This window comes from Symphalangus syndactylus, chromosome 8 (assembly GCF_028878055.3).
Source record: "Symphalangus syndactylus isolate Jambi chromosome 8, NHGRI_mSymSyn1-v2.1_pri, whole genome shotgun sequence".
Lineage (NCBI taxonomy): Eukaryota > Metazoa > Chordata > Mammalia > Primates > Hylobatidae > Symphalangus > Symphalangus syndactylus.
Genome location: NC_072430.2, coordinates 84,556,459 through 84,574,704, shown reverse-complemented (window position 1 = coordinate 84,574,704; position 18,246 = coordinate 84,556,459). Strand labels below are relative to the sequence as shown.

Sequence of the window (18,246 nt, the reverse complement as noted above, 5' to 3'; positions counted from 1 at the left end):
GGTTTTACTGAGGTTTTCTCCAGGTTCATGGGTACAAATATGTCCATCTTCTTTTCGACATGAAGTTAAAAAACAGAAAGTAAGTAAATAGAAAGGTGGCAGGAGAATGTTAAATTTTATTAACCCAGTAGTGTCTTTATGCTAAATAATGGGGAATATATATGTGTGTGTATATATATATTTTATCTTGGGCCATACACATAAAATGGCTCTTGCCCACAAAAGACATTTAAAATATCCTTGCCATTCCCCTCATTGCAGAGCACTGATAGTGTATTCAGAATGCCGAGCAGGCAGCAGGCACACATTGGTCTATAAGAAGAAAAAGACGCTCAAATTCAAGGGGCAGAGTGGTAGCACCAGGCAGCCATTCACATTGAGAATGCACACAAAGCATTTTGGGGAAAGTAAAGTCTTTTGCAAAAATCTATCAAGAATAGTTCTGTGCTTAAAGTCATCCTTTGTGTGACTGTGTAAGCCAACGTGGGTACGTAAGGGGGAAAGGCACAGGCATAAGAGCCTTGAAACAAAATGCAGACATCGTAGCACAAGAGAAACATGGAACTCAAGGGGATTCTCTCCGCATCAGAATTTTTGTGAGAAGATCTGAGGTTATTATCTATTTTTAATCCGAAGAGGAAGTGGAAAGTAGACACTGATAACCAAACTAATACATAGATTTTGCAAATAATTGCGTATAAATATACAAACTAGACCCAACAGAGTTATTATTGTAGTGTATTGACTCAATAATATCAAAAAATCTTTTTTGTCATTTTTGTAAAATACTGAGCTGAAAAATCCTGATAATTAGAGAACTGAACCGCAATATACCAGGCCATTGATTTAGGCTTCTAGTGAAGAGAATGGGGGTTCTGTACCTCATTCAGATGTGGAACAGATGGGGTACATAAACACTACCTTTAACAAAGTCAAAAGTAGAAAAAAAATATAAAAGTTTTACAGTAGTGTCTAACTCTTTTCTAGAATAAATGACAATATAAATAGTGTGGTCAATATAAATCTCAGCACACATGCTTGAGTGAACTACAAATATAATTCAATTATTCAACAACTTGAATCAATTGCAAATATCTCACGATAAATATACTTAGTGAATTTAGTTTTCTATTATTCCTTCTTAAGGTTGTATCAAAGTTCCAGGCTGCTTTCATGTGACCAAGCAATCAAGGATAAGAGAGAGGAGCATGGGTTCTTGGGATCTTTAATCATCTAGGTACACGATAAGGGCTAATGCTGAAATAACCCTCAGCTCAGTTAACCTGGAGGTGTGGGCATCTCTGCAAAGGTTTCTATGACTCCCAGTTACCCGCAGGAAGCTCATAGTCATTTTTTCTTTGAGGCCATGTTCCATTTCTGGGCTTTGCCCAAGATATGGACACAGGAATGCTCCTGCTAAGGCCCAGTAACACATCCCTATCTCATTTTTTTCTTCTCCATCTCTTCCTTATGGAACCTAAGGGAATTATTTTCTAAACTGGAAAATGAGCAGAGGAGACTCTACACTCTTTCCTGTGTTTATCCCGAATTTATGGCCTAATCTTTGAAAACTCTTTCATTTTCTAAAGGTTTAGATTTTTGGAAACCAAAGTTAGGATGACTCATGGGATTTCTTTTCTCTCTGGATTGTCACACCTATCCCCTGAGGGATTGCACATAGAATTAACTAGCTACTCCAATGAGGAAATTGGAGAAACTGAAGAGAAATAATATTGGTTAATAAAAAAGGTGTTTTTTTCCCCACAATAGCTTTACGATGAGATAACCAAAAGATGGCCATTTACTTTAAATCCTAACACAGACATACACATACGTCTCATAAAATATTATCATGTGTATACTACTACAGCATGGCTTTTGGCTTCATATAGCCAACTTTCATGGCCTATACAAGTAATGAATAAATAGTACCTGGAAGAATACCCTAGACTTGAAAAATTGGTATTTAAGATCTTCTCCACCTTACTCTACTCCATCACAAGAAAGAGCACTTAAAAAAAAATTAAACTAGACCTCAAGAATCAAAATATTATGGTTTCCACTTTTTAAATGTCATGTTGTTCTGAGACTTTTGCTTTTAATGATGAACAGAAATTTCTGAAGATGTACAGCAGTCGTCATGACATCGGACAGGAAGAGAGAGCCTTCTGTATAACACACACCCAGGAGAGATGTCCTGCAGAGGAAATGTCACGAACAACGTTATGTTGGGGATTTCTCTAAACCCATCATTGCCAGGCACCTGTGCTCCAGGGCCTCCATCCAATCAACTGGAGAGCAGGCACCTTGCCATTTCAGCAGATGGATATTAATGTTGAAGGCAAAGGAACCACGTACAATATATATTTCAATTATGAGTGTGGAGACTTGGAGTCCCAGTAGGAATCATGTCCATTCCTTTCTGAGCCTGTAACAAACTAGAGATTGTATGATCCAGAATGTAGCTTTACACAGAATAAGCTTTCAGGAAAAATACATATTTACAAGGGAAAAAACATATTTTGTATGACAAGTCAAGAGTTGAAGGAAAAAAAGCTGAATATTTTAAATAAATTTCCCAGGCTTTGTATTTCTACTGAAGCAGCATTGAAAAGGCAGAGAGGAGGGAATATTTCTGCCTCACAGGTATATAATGTCAGGATTGACAGAATTGTGAAAGCCTGTGGATTCTTAAATGTCAGTGTGTATTTCAGTTTTTCAAAGTGTTCTAGTCAAACAAACCTGAGAGGTGAAGTGACTTCTGGGATAGGATCTTTTTCCATCTTGGGACTGCATATCTAAGACAGAGCTATCCTTTCTGGTCATACTGACTTCAACATTGTTACATTTTAAAAAGGTTGTAAGTAAAAATATCTAAGTTTTACATTGATTAATATTATTCACTGGCCAATTATTATTTCAGGATGTGATAACTTAGCATACTATTCACTCTGCCTTTGACTACCTAATTTCATTGTTGTTATTATCATCAGAAAATATTGAGATGCTTATTTTATGTTTTACACATTATCCTGGCCGGTCAGCATTACAAGCAAGTGGCAATACCTGCATGAGTTACAATTATCTAAAGAAATGTCAATTAACTTGTTTACTTCTTTTCATATAATCCTTAAAGAAGGGGTTTAACCTATTCTTTCATCTAGCTGGGGTATATACAGATATTTTTTTAGGATGACCTAAAACATATCTATTATTGCACATGATACATCATCAGTTCCTATGAAATTATTTTATAGTACCTAGGATTAGCACATGGGATAAATGCCAGCATATTTTGAGATGCCATCTATTCCATGGAATCTTTCTAAATTTTTGTTTAGGGAGTCAATTATTTATTTTATTGACTATAGCACTACTGATATCCCAGTCATGAGAAGCAGTCACAACTCAGGAGCAGAGTGGAAATTAAAAATAGTGGTAGAATTCTTACTGAACCACTCCAATGTGATATACTCATGTATTGCTTATGATGGTATAGACTTCAGGCTGCCATAGTCACCTCAAAACCTGAAACTCAGCTTGTAGTCTAAAAGGTGACTTGAGGCTCTCTACTTTAATAATTCATTGTGGTAATATAGGGACCGTAAAAGTAACACCTGCAACACTCCAGGGAATTTTACAGGCAACCAGATGGCCAAACCAGTGGCCAGAGAAAAAGACTAATAGAGGCAACAAAGCCCTTCTGCGTACTGTCTGTTCAATGAGGATGGGGAAGCTATGTGTTGAATGTAATTCCTAAGCTTCCCATCATTTCCAACTCAGATTGAGTCCTGTCTCCCCCTTCTCTTGGAATCCTAGGGTTGAGTTTGAAACTCCCAGAATGCTGTCACCGTCACCCTGAAAAAGAGGTTGCCGTGGGCACATGACAGGCCTCAGGCTGGCCAGGACCTGCATTTTCAGGCAAGAAACAGACTTCCTGGCCTGTGAGTAACCACTCACATGGATTTACACTGGCATCCAGTGTCACCAGTGCCACTGCCTCCTAGTTATGATAATATTAAAACCATGCAACAATATCTATGCTTAGGTAAAACACAGATTCTAGGCTTAGGTAATTATAAAGAGGATTTTCACCCAGGGAATGTCTTGGAGTCATTGGAAAGGAGGGCAGGGAAGAGTAATGCAGGGCATAGTTCTTCATGGTGGAGTGCCGAGCACCCCTGCTCCCTGCCCACTAAAGTGCCACGGGCTCATCCAATCCTGTTTACCAAAAACTCCCTCTAAGGGAAGTTATGCTCCATCCCCATCTTTGGGAACCACCACCCTAAAATGTAAGCATCATTAGCAGTATTTTACAGATTACAAACCTGATTCTTAAGTAATTGGCCTAAATATCAAATATCTAGTTAAGTGAGATTTAAACCCAGACCTGTTTTATTTCTAAAGCATAGGTTCTTCTCACTGCACTACACGGTGTCTCTGGGTCAATTAATTGCTCCATATAAAAGGCACAAATAATTTAATTGGGTAGGGCTGAAATTAGGACTAAACAGCACCTAGACTCCAGACCATGTTTAAGGAATTTCTATTTGATTCAGTTTTGAGGAAGGAAAAAGTGTCTACAAATTTTTTTAGCACTTCCACCATCCATTCATTTCCTCATCCATTCATTTCCTCATCCGGTTTTCCTCACTACCGTGCTCATTTTCATTCTGATTTCAAAACACTTTAAAGTGAACACAATCCTGTAAATGTTAAATCAAAGAAAATGCAGAACAGGAGCTATAAAACCAACTACTTTAATTCCATTTTATGTACCGTGAGTGTTGCCTTACCTACTCGGACATAATTCCAGCGGTAGCCTACAACAGCAAGGATTCTTCAATCACAGAGCCCTGCTTTTTGTTGTAATCATTACCTTACTTTCTTCTAACCTCCCTATCTCTAGGTTCTCCACTTTATCTTGCTCCATAGCCAAATACTCCCTTGCTGAATTTGTCCTCTGAACCTGGGATTATAAAGTAGGAATTATCTTCACCAGTTAAAAGGATCTTTTCTCATCTCATTCCTACATAATAACCATTAGTATTTTCAGCTTCCTGCTGCAGGGAACACTAAAGTAGTGGTTCCCGGCCAGGCCGGTGGCTCATGCCTGTAATCCCAGCACTTTGGGAGGCTGAGGCAGGCAGATCACCTGAGGTCAGGAGTTGGAGACCAGCCTGGCCAACACGGCGAATCCCCATCTCTACAAATAATACAAAAATGAGCCGGGTGTGGTGGCGGGCGCCTGTAATCCCGGCTACTCGGGAGGCTGAGACAGGAAAATCACTTGAACTCGGGAGGTGGTGGTTGCAGTGAGCTGAGATCGTGCCATTGCACTCCAGCCTGGGCCACAAGAGCGATATTCCATCTCAAAAATATATAAATAAATAAAAATTTTAAAACAATAAAGTAGTGGTTCCCAAACTTTAGTGAGCATCAGAATCATCAGAAGGGCTTGTTCAAACACAGTTTGCTGAGTCCCACCCCAGAGCTTCTGATTCAAGAGGTCTGGGGTGGGGGCCAAGTTCTAATAGATTCCTAGGCATTGTTGATGCTACTGATCTGGAAACCACATTGAAAATCGTTGAAGAAACTTCTCCACTGCTTCCGATGGAGGAAATACTGAATAGAGTTCGTGTAATGACTAAGCTATATATATATATATTCTTTTTTTTTTTTTTTTTGAGACGGAGTCTCGCTCTGTCTCCCAGGCTGGAGTGCAGTGGCGCGATCTCGGCTCACTGCAAGCTCCGCCTCCCGGGTTCACGCCATTCTCCTGCCTCAGCCTATATATTCTTATGTATGTTCCAACAAAATATCAAACAAGATGATGGTGCCTCGGCATGAAGCATGGCAATGAAAGTTGAAACTTTCATTGCAGTTAATTTTATTTCTTTTTAAAATTTTGTTTTTTAATTGACAATAATTGTGTACATTCATAAAGTACAAAGTGATGTTTTGATACATATAATGTATAATGATCAGATCCAAGTTCTTAGCAGTTTTTTTTTTTTTAATCCTTGAACTTCCTGTGAGTTGATAAGAGAGTATAAGTATCTAAACCAAACTTCCATACCTGGAACATGGCCATTTTACCCAGGGAAAATCATGCTATAATAAAGGTAGTAACATCTAAAACTACAACAATACAATATTAGTAATAATAGCAGGTAATATATATTGAATATTTATTACAGGCAAGGCATTGTATTAAGCACTTTCCTTGAACTGTCTCATTTAAGTTAGCCTTGTGAGGTGCAGTTATTATTACATTTCTATTTTACAGTTGAGCAACCCAAGATGCAAGGAGGTTACATAACATGCTCAAGGTCTCAGAGCCAGAGAGCGTGTTCTCTCCGCTCTAAATCTACCCTGCTAAAGAGTCCACCTCAACAGCTCCCCCTCCTCTGCCTCCCTTCATTATGCAGTGACGTTGACAAGATCCCTTCAGCCACGAGATATAGGTGTTCATAAGCATGACAAATATGTATAATATATAGACAACTTTGTAGTGCCCAATGATCCCATTGCCAAATAGTTAGTTGCCAGATTGGTGTGATTTTAGGATCCAGAAGTTTGAAAGATCATGGATTCTTTAATCAGCCTCCTTCGCTTTTATCATATGCAAATCTGACCTTTCAGGCATAATGCTATAGGAAAAAATACGTTAATGATTGGTGAGCATGTCTCATATTTTTATGAACTGTGACAGGTTTAAAACAACATTAGGATACTTTATATTAATTTTTGCCATGATTACACAAGCTTGGCTTAACTTAAAACTTTCAATGACCTCATACAAAATACGGTTTGAACATGTAGTAACAGGCAGTTGAGGTGGGAGTTTTCAAAGAATCTGAAAATTACATTAAGGGAACCTGGCTTTATCTGGCTTCCTCAGCCAAACCATTACCTGAAGTGAGGGAATCCAAGTGAAAAAAAATAATGTCAAAATGAATCTTTTTTTATAGTTGAAAAAGAAATGCAACAAACAAAACTTGTTTTTTTAATAAATGATTGTAAATGTTAAATAAAATGTCAGTAGGGTAAGTGATAAGCTGTTGTGACTTTAAGAGTAAGAATTAAGTAATACATATTCTAAAAGGTTAGCCCTCACTGGAGTATCATTTCACTTCATTCACAGTATGGTCTATAAATACTATTTATAAACACAGTCTATAAACACACCATAATAAATAAAACTATCAGTCCTTGAAGCAAAATATTTTTCAAACAAAACCATCACCTTTTATAGAAAAAGAAACCTATAGTGTGACTTCTTAACATTTTTATGGCAACATTGATAATTTGTTTCGTAATTAACTGTATCTTCTTTGATTTGTAATATCACTTACAGCTTATCTCTGAATATCGAGGTTTCTAAATAACTCTCATAGTAACTTTGGAAAGTGATCTCTTACTATCACCTTTTGAGGAATTTACCTTTAAGTAACGGGAAAAAAATGGAATTGCTTCTCTATGTCTTTCTCATGATAAAGAAGGTTTCTACCTGAGGTAGAGCTAAAAATACTTTTTTCAATTCATTGGTAATAGAGCACTACACTAATACATTGTAAGAAATCAAAAAAAAAAATATTTGCAGTTAATAGCCTGTCCACAACATGAGGATCACAAAATGCTCACTTCTAAAAAAGAAAAGTAATCTTAAGATTATGCTATCATTTCAACAGAAACTCACCTAACTTGAATTTACAAATTTAACAAGTGCAAAATTTGAAATAGTGTTTTCTGCTTCCTTTTCTAAAAGCAGTGTTAATTTTCCACTGCATATGAACAAGGTTCATAAAAGGTTTTGTGGAACAAGTTTCCATAAAAATGGAAAAAATGGCATGTACATTGGCAAAAACAAATGCTTTTAAAAATTTTCTCCAAGTTAAGCTGGTTTGATTTTAAAGGCAGGCTGTAGTAGATGCGCTGAACCCTATTTCCTCAGCATTTCTGATGCCTATTTAATTGGAAAAATATTTGAACAGGGCTGAGGCCGGGAAGGGTAGAAGGCATAGAAGAGCAAACATTGGGAATAGAGTAGGGGTCAAGGTAGAGGCCAAAGGGAAAGGAAAAGAAAACAGTGGTAGGGAGAGAAATGAAAACAAATTGGGGCAGAAGCCAGAGAGAGACAGAAGACTTTGTCTAATGGAATAAGCTGAAGGCGAATTAAAAGTGGAAACAGAAAAATGATACCATGAATTATCTTAAGGATTCCAGGGCATTCAATACCTTGATTACTCTTCTTCCAAGATCATCCAGATAACAGAGGTTCCATCACGTTATTTTTAAAGCTAATATTTTAAAGTTCTAGCCAGCTATATACAAATAACAAAAGAAGTTCGTAACATTTTCTAATGATTAATTGGAATGGAAAACACTGGAACACATTTGGTAGTCCTTATTAATATTCTTTCCAATAAACCAGAAAGGCATGTAAAGCATATTTATCTGACAACTTCCCATGTATCTACTTACTAAATATTTAGTAGACATGATCATTTAAAAGCTATGAAAGTTAAGTGTAAATTTTCATCCTTCAACTTTTTCAAATGTTATTTTCTCTCAAAATAATATTTATAATATTACGGTTTTTAAACAAGTTGCCTATCCCAAGCAAAAGTATAGCAGTTTTTCTCAAAGAAAAATTATCTGCAAAAATGTTAAGGCACTTTCACATTCAGTAAATCATTTTTACCCCAAACAGGTAAACCAGGTAATCAGATGAAGAGGCAAAAAGTCATACTTAAGAACTACCTATCTTGTAATTAATGAAAATGTTGATTCTTAGGTAAACCTCAAAGTAGCAGAAAGGATGATTTCATAAAGTGTGTCTCCAATATGTTGTGATTATATTTTGAATTGTATATGCTCCAATACCCATCATTAACTCCTATCTGAAAATAATAATCACAACAAAAATACAGTTACTGTTGTAGGATTTTTGTGAATTCAAATAAGGGCAAGATGTAGTTCCAGTTCTGCTCACCGACTTTAGGCAGCAGACCAACCAAACTATTTCCAAAACCTTGAAACAGAACATAATATTTTTCCTTTAAAAACTTTGATAACTATGATAATTAACATTAATTTCTGAAGTGATGTATGTGGTTGTTAACCAAAGTTTTCTTCTATCTAAACTATGTGCCCATTAAACTTTTATAATAAATAATAACTTTTGGCCACATATCCTAGCTTTGACCTATTGGTATGCCCAAGAAAACCCTGGCATCTCATTCTCAGTATGCTGAACCCCCAAGTAGAAATAGCCTTCGGGGTTGGGGGGGGGTCAGACTGGTGTGCAGCAGCCCATACACAACAAGCAACCTGATTACAGTGCTTTACTAAGGTGCATTATTTATGGCCCTTGGCAGCTACAAGCTACATTACACTGTATTATGCAAATATTGCATCTGTGGTTCAGAAATGCAGGAGAAATAGATTTTATTAAATATAGGTCATATTTGATAAGAAAAAATAATATATGCAATCCAACAAGATGAGTACTTTAACAATCTATCTAAACAGCTATTAATAATTATTACTTTAGTGTTGAAGCAGTTGATGCTATTTTTATGCAAAGTTTTAGATCACAAATCATATTGGAATGGGAATTAGGTATTTCTGGTGCTGGCAGATCTGAGTCATTTTCCACAATCCTTAATAAGAAAATCTTCCACTGTGGGCACTGACCATCTGCTGCTATGTCGACCTAGATATGTGGGATACAAGAGCAGCGCTATACAAGGGTGTCAGTGGTCAGTGTGCTGTACATAGGATAGAGGCCTCACTTTTCCTGAAACCCTCACATGGCTCATATCCTGTGTTCTCATGCATCACATATTTGAACTCCTCTGCCTCCATTAGGAACAGGTGTTTCCTAGAATAAAAATTACAGTAGGTTTATGCATTTTCTTCCCATTCTGACACGTTTAATCCTCAATACCTCCAGACACATTGCTCAGACACTAAATCAGATTTTCCCCCAGAACCCTTACAACTAATTCCCCACTAATTGTGTTGAGAGCTCATTAGGTGTCAGGTTCTTGCTGAAGCTTCCGTCACACATATTCTCCTAAAGATCACAATAATTCAATTAGTTAATTAGAAGCAGTTCCCAGCATAAGATCCCAGTCTCTCCTTTGGTTACTTGGTCTGGTGTTTCCATGATAATGTATACCTAGGTCAGTATATTTTTCTATAAGTAGGTTTTGTGATTCTTAAGTAGACCTAGAGGAGCCCAGAAGGCAACTGGAAGGGAAAAGTGAGAGAAAGGAAAAGAAGAGGTAATTGCTGTCATGAAACCATTCGAGTTTTATAAGACAAATACAATTTTTGTAAGCATAATTTTTACTGCAAGTGATTTAAAGAAAAGAGCAAAAGGACTTTAGTCTTTTCTGCCCCCACAAGCACTCTCTTCATGCATCTATTATAAAATACAGCAACATACACTATACTTTAAATTCCTATATCTTTCCCTCTATCATGGCAGAGACTTCCCAATAAATTCTATACTCATAGTGGCCAGCTGAACACCTGACATTTAGTAGACTCCTCAAAAATGATTTTTGAATGAATGATGACTGACCAGCTGAATGAATGACCAATCTTAAAGCACCAGTGAATGTTTTTACTGTCTTCACAGAGCTCAGAATAGATCATTGGAAGCCATTCTGGAAAAGGGCAACTTTCCAAGGACGTTTTCAAAAAGACCAACATATAAGCAAGTGTATTTGGTTGACCCTCTTTGCCACCCTAGGATACAAATTAAATCACATCCATTTTAATACTTAAAGTAATTTCTGGAAAACTTTGTATGCCAAAAACAACAACAACAACAACAACAACAACAACAGGACCTCTAGTATCTGCCCCCTTCCCCCCTCCATTCACCTCTACCTTAACTGGGAGGCTTAATTCATGTGAAACAACCAGCTTTCCTCTGAAACAGATGTCAGATGATTATCTGAGGCTATAAAAAGTTTCCTAGAAGGCCAGATTGGGGATGATTTGCGTTTTTTGGCTGTTAAGAAATGATGGGTTGAAAATTACTTCTAAAAATTGTTTAACAATCTTATTGAGATGTAATTAACTTATACTACAATTCATCCATTTCAAGAGTGCGATCCAAAAGTTTTCAGTATATTCACAGAGTGTTGTTCTGCATGTTATAATGCTTTCCTGTCATTGGCTCCAGTAGTAACCTTACTGGCTCATATATCTGCTCAGACCACAGTTATTCCTTCAGGAAAGAGAATGCAACTCCTTCTGGTAGTATTCAAGGTCAAGGGTACTCCATGCTTAAGCAACATAGATTAAACCTTCATGCTTTAAGCTTACAAGTCCAATCATTGTTACCACAATACAACACTTGCCCCAGTGCCAAGTTTCCTGAATAGAAGTAAATTCAGGGTTTAAAACAACCATCCCTTAAGACCTGACTATTGAGCTCTGGTTAACAGTCCAGCCTACCTGTGGTATACATGGAAATGTGCTACGCAGAGCTCACTTCAGAGAAAGACTGCCCAACTGCAAGAAGTATAGTCAACAGATAGCCTTCATCTGGTAGCTTTTTTAGGATATGCTTTAGCTGCAGAGTTGCCTGGCCCAAGGGTCAACCTTTTTGGGGTCAGCTGATATCCAGTCACTGGGCAAAGCAGGGATATAAAGGCCTGGCCATTTTGGCCTGACACAGGAAATTCTGATGTGGACAATACTCACTCTAGAACTTTCTGCAGGGTTGGTGGAGACTTCATCAAGCTGCTTTGCAACTTGGCCCCTTCCTCTTTTCAAAAGTGCTCCTTTCCCATCCTTGTCATAAGTGTTGATCTCTAACAAACATCTGGCATCTCAGACTCCATCTCAGTGGCTCAGGAGTAACAGCTGCCCTCAGGAGTGGTCTGAAAAAGCAGGCAACAAGATTGTTTTGAAGTTAGATCACTCATCACTGTTTGGGGTTTAGCACCAATAGCCTGTGGCATAAAGTGGCAGACCCGTTGTTAAAACTTCCACTGGAGGCTACTTAGGAGGTTTTACCAGTAGAAAGGAGTACACTGGGCTCGGCCTATCTGGTATTTGATAAATATGGAAGAAATAGCAGCTATAAAGATAATAGAATTGTGTGACTATTTCTAAGTGCCATGGATGCTCTTCAGAAAGAAACTATACAGCAAAGGGTAAATGACAGCCAACTGAAATCCTGGCATGAAAGCCAGTGAACCTCTTTGGTTATATAAATACAATGAATTTCTCTTCACACACAGCAGAGGGAAGAGAAAGTTGAGAACCACGCCCAGTACCTAATAGTATGAGTGACTTTATTTCGAAGAAAGTTAAATGTAAAACCACAGCAAGCCTGTTATGTGTGGATGGGGGGAATGTGTGAGTTTGCTGGGAAAACCCCAAAGTTGTTGTGACACCTAGCCAATGTGGACTTATAGAAGCCAGGAGAATTTGCATAGAAGTGAATTCTGGGCCGGGCATGATAGCTCACGCCTGTAATCCCAGCACTTTGGGAGGCCAAGGTGAGCAGATCACGAGGTCAGGAGATCAAGACCATCCTGGCCAACGTGGTGAAACCCCATCTCTAATAAAAATATAAAAATTAGCTGGGCATGGTGGCACATGCCTGTAATCCCAGCTACTTGGGAGGCTGAGGCAGGAGAATTGCTTGAACTAGGGAGTTGGAGGTTGCAGTGAGCCAAGATCATGCCACTGCACTCCAGCCTGGGTGACAGAGCAAGACGCTGTCTCAAAAAAAGAAAAAGAAAAAGAAGTGGATTCTGAGGATGTTTGATCAAGAAGACCAGAACATTAAATTAGATAGGCAGGCACTTACTGAGTTTGGAACTCTTTCTCCAGATGCACCCTAGCAAAGATTCCACTACAGTGTGAATTCACTACTAGGATAGCTCCTAGAAGCATGGAAAAATGATGATCCATTCTGAGATCAGTTGAAATGTCAGAATTGTCATGGCAGACAATGGAGAAAAGAAATCAAGGGCTCAGGGAAGTGGGCATCCTGGAATGAATATATCACATAAGGTTGGAAAACCACCACATGATTACATTCCACAGGAAGACCAAGAAAACACACTATTTGCCAAGGACACAGAAATGCAGCGATAAGAGGTGTACCAGAGTCACCAAAAAGTTTAATGGTGGCTTTCCTTTTCAAGTCAACGTTGACAATAGGAAAGCTTGTTACATAAATTGGCTTATTGACAGCAACAGGGGTAACAGGACCCCAAAAAACATAAAATTAGGTAGCAGCATTTAACTTCCAGAAACCAAAGGATTGTAATCATTATAACAATTAGGCAGGTCAGGGTTGCACCCAAGAGAACCTGAGCTGAAAAGAGTTATGGAGGTAGTTAATGCAATACAATATCCCAAGTGTCATAGAAATGCATAACCAAAAATGGTACTATCCTAGTTCTCTGGCCCTGTGTCATGTGTATAGGAGAATTTAGATATCATGTAGAATACCAACTGACCCATTTCACTGGTAACTTTTTATTGGTTGGGCCAGATGAGCAAGAGGTGGCTGGCATATGTGAGGCCTCAATAAGTCATGTGTGCTCCAAAGGGAAGGAAATAAATTTTATGGACTACCACAACCATAAAATGTTTAGGGGTTCAATGGTTAGGGGTGTAACAAGAAATCCTCTCCAAAGTAACATACAAATTATCACAACTTGTACATCCACCACGGATAAAGAACCACACTGGTAGGCTTTTTCCATCTCTGAAATTGGCGCATTCCACATCTATATTCAGGATGATATAAAAGACTGTCAGCCTTAAATGGGGCACAGAGAAGTAAAGAGCTCCACAACAGGTCCAAACTGCTGTGCAGGCAGCCCTCGCACTTGGACCATGTGATCTGGCTCCCTCTGTGGTGCAGGCAGTATCAGTGGTGTGAAAAGTTGTCATATGTAAGTCCAAGTGGAAGAACCACAAAGTAGATCCCCTGGAATTTTAGGCCAAAGTCTTGCCATCTGCAGTGCACAATTATACATCTTTTGAAGAATAATTCCAGGCAGGCTAGTGAGCTGTGGTAAAAATGAAATGCCGGACCATAGTTCACCAAGTGAACATGTGGCCAGAACTGTCCATCATTAGTTGACTCCTGTGAGACCCACCAATTTATAAGTTAGTGTACACCCAGGAGCAACCCATCATAATGTGAAAGTGACTAAGCACAAACAGGGTTGGAATCAGCCACTGCACCCTTCCCTCAGCTGATTTTTATAGCTTTATGGGGGATCTTGTATGACCCATTGAAGAAGAAGGAAAATACTTCTAATAAACATATGAGGTATAGTGTACCTGTTCATTAATTTGGGATAAAATTAGTGAAGTTATAATGAATTCAGACTCTTGGGCAATGGTAAAAGGCCTATCTGACTTTTCGGGATTATGGAAGGAAAACAAAGTTTGCGGATGAGGAGGCTGTTTCAGAGCCTGTGCAGCCCACAAAACCATGAGCTGATTAATGTCTATTAGATGGATATATATGGGATGTCTATGAGATAGGCATATGGGAATGGGCATGAAATGGGAATATATATGTCATATGTCAATGCTCACAAAGGAATATCAATCACAGAAGACTCTAATCAACTAAGTACACAAATTAACTCAAGCAGTTAGTGTCAGCCGATCTCTGTATTTAAACTCCCCAGTGTTGACTAAGAGAAAAAATGGATTAAGAGACCACAGTGGCAGAAAAGGAGATTATGCATGTGCCAATGCATGGACTCTCACCTTTGAAGTCCAATTTAGCTGCTGAATTTCCACCCTACCAACACCAGATATCAATGTGGAGCCCTTGATGCAACACCATTCTTCAAGGAGTCCAACCAGTCATATAAGCTACCTCCATTACGGAAGTGCCATTCATTTATGCTCACAAGACTAGATTTAACATGTATTCCAGACATGAGTTTGCTTTTTCTGCCCAAAAGCCTCAGTCATCATTCTAGATGAGGGATTATGAAATTCCTGATCCACCAATATGTAATCTAACATAACATTTCCTCAGACCAGAAGACCATTTACAACATAGGAAGTGCCATTGTGTGCCCATACCATGACATTCACTGGCTATATTACAAACTCTATCCAGATGCTGCTAGTCTAATAGAGCCTTGGAATGGCTTGCTAAATGAGTAGCTAAAGCCCAAATCAGAGGTAGTGCTCTATGAGGATGGGGTGCCATTCTCTGGATATGCAGTATTCACACTGAATCAAAGGATTTTGTGCAGCTTTGTGTGTCTGATAAAAATGCAAGGGCCCCAGAACCAAGAAGTAGAAGCAGGAATGGCTCTTGTACTACAGTAAATAAAGATCCTTGAACTTGGTGCTTCCTGTCCCTGCAACGGTGCTTTGTAGAGTTAAAGGCCCTGATCTATAAAAAGGTCACAGTTTCACCAGAGGACACAATAAAAGCTCCGTAGAATTATTAGTATGACTGTTGTCTGGAGATTTGGGGGCAAAAAGGAGTCACCATCTCAGCATGAGTAACTGAGTTAAATCATTAAGGGTTAGGACTGCTGCTATACAGTGGAGACAGTGAGAAATACATGTGAGACTCAGATGATTTGGTTGAGTGCCTCACAGTAATCCCTTGCCCAACTGTAAGTGTAAATGGACAGATCCAGCAGTGCAAGCATGAGGAGGACATGGTAACCATAGATCAGACTTCTTGGGAGGACAGTCTGAGTAATGCTACCAGATACATGACCAAGGACAGCAGACATAGTGCCTGATGGTGCAGGACCTAAAATGAATAGTATAGGAGAAATAAAATAAATAGCAATATTGGTCCTGAGATCAACTACAGCAGAGCAACTGTAGTTAGTTCTGCTAATCTCCTTCTTTTCTATTTCCCCTACGGAAAAGTGGCCCAACAGAATCCTGGAGGAGCTGTTACTCAAACATATGTGTAGAAATACCTACAAATGACAAAACAGGTAGACTATGACAGATAGAGAGATGCGCCACCCAAATCCTCCTTCAGGTAAGGACTTGCTGCCTTGGGGTTGCCTCAACTGATTAGTTATCTACTGCTGCTAACAAGCTATCCCCAGAATTTAGCAGCTTAAAACAAGAATTTTATCTCAAATTTATGTGGATCATGAATTAGCACATGGCTTTGCTGGGTGCCTCTCACTCAAGTCCTGTCTGGGATTGTAGTCAAGCTATCACCTGGGGGCTGCAAGTGTATCTGAAGGGTCTATTGTTTGTGTAGGTGTAGAGGGGCCACTTCCAAGTTTACTGATGTGGTCCCTCATGTTCTTCACAACGTGAGCCTCTCCAGTGGGCTACCTCACAACATGGCAATTGGCTTCCCCAAACTGAGTGATCCAAGAGAAGGTGTGAGAGGAAGCCTCACCCATGATCATGGCCTTTTTAGGACATTCTGTGACTGAGCCACATTCTGTAACTGAGTAAGCCACGACTAGAAAGGCCCAGACACTTCACTCTGGCATGGGTCACTCTGACCAATAATACTCACCTCGAAGCTCCATGACAGGTTGGCTCAAGCATTGTCAGGCATACATCACACTCAAATTCTTCCTCTGGCCAATCCTGCTTCCTCTTGTCTTTGTCTCACAAGAATTGAGCCCTAATTTTGTATTTCAAAGTCTATCTCTGTGTCTGCCCATGGAAAACCCAATCCTTTTCCTTCCTGTGTAATAAAATTCAGTGGGGAGGGGAGTATTTTATTACTTTCCTACCCTGGCTGATTGTTTTCCTGCTGGGAATCTCCAAGTCCTCTGATATGGTTTGACTCTGTGTCCCCACTCAAATCCCATGTCAAATTGTAATCTTCAGTGTTGGAAAAAGGCCTGGTGGGAGGTGATTGAATCCTTTGGAGTTCCCCCTTTAGAAGGGACGTCCCCTTTGTTGTTTTCATAATAGATTTCCAACCAGATCTGGTTGTTTGAAAGTGTGTAACACCTCCCCCTTCACTCTCTCTCTCTTTCCTCCTAGCCATGTGAAGATGTACCTGCTTTCCCTTCACCTTCCACCATGATTTCAAGTTTCCCGAGGCCTCCCCAGAAGCAAAAGGCCTGTACAGCCCACAAAACCATGAGCTGATTAGACCTTTTCTAATACACTACTTCGTCGTCACTGGCCAGATCTAGAAACTAAAGGACAGGAAGGGCTGCTGTCTCCCATAACACAAATGGTCTTGTTCTATTTTGTTCAAGTTGAAGGGTACCTCCTGGCCTTATATTCAATTTGTGTGTGTGTGTGTGTGTGTGTATGGAGGTGATAGAGAAATTGGGGAGAAGTTCTCAGAGACTTTTCTGGAATTAAGGAGTCCATGTTACTCTTACTAATTTAACCTAAAGTCACAAACAACTTATAGTTTTCTTTTCTTTTAATTTTACCAAACCGATGTACTAAACAAATAATATTATCATATGAGAGGTTTTCTCATAAAAGTGCATGGAAATTGTTAGGAGGCATATCAAATGAAACAAATAACTCGGTTTTATTTTTGTTTTTGTTAATAATCTAGTGACTAAAAATTTTTAAATTTAGAATGCACATACTACTTATGTTCCACCTAAAAATACATATTCTTCAATAAAATAAGAATTCTCCAATTCTTTGAAAAGTACACAAGTGATCAAACACAGTACATACAATTTAGAAGCAGAAGCATAATAAAAATGCAAATTAATTCAAAGGTCCGTAATGAGATCATTTGGCCGTACGGCCACTAATGAAGTTTCTAATTGCTAGAACATCAACACCCAAGTCAGAAGGCAAAGGGGAAAAATTCTACTGTATTTTAATTTCCTTAAGAGATTTTGAATTTTAAGAAATATTTTCCGTCTCTGAAACATTTTTACACCAAAGTGTATTGAAAACCCTGCACTACATGAAGTTTTTAAAAAGTTTGAATTATAAATAATTATCCATGCTGTAGGATGAATAAAAAAATAAAATGTTATATCCATAATTTAGCATACAAAATGTATGCCCACAGGGATTCTATAATGAATAAAATTAATTTATTCATTCATCCAAGAGATTAATTAGCATCTATAATGTGCCAGGAACTGTTCTAGGCACTGGAGAGATACAGCAGCAACCAAAACACATATAAACCCCTGTCTTCATAGAGTCTTCATTCTACTCAGGGAGTCAGAAAGTGAAATAATAAATTTAACAATAATAAAACTAGTACATTAAATAGCAAAAAGTTCTAAAAAT

General features: G+C 38.6%; 1 long non-coding RNA gene across 1 annotated transcript in view; it reads left to right on the top strand.

Annotated features, from left to right (window-relative positions):
• The window catches only part of LOC134737408 (uncharacterized), a 33,266-nt gene extending 16,163 nt beyond the window's left edge, over positions 1-17,103 (top strand). Inside the window, exons 3-4 of the long non-coding RNA XR_010122296.1 lie at positions 15,916-16,033; positions 17,011-17,103. This is a non-coding gene — a long non-coding RNA (uncharacterized lncRNA). The remainder of the gene's footprint in view (positions 1-15,915; positions 16,034-17,010) is intronic.
• The last annotated feature ends 1,143 nt before the right edge of the window (positions 17,104-18,246 follow it).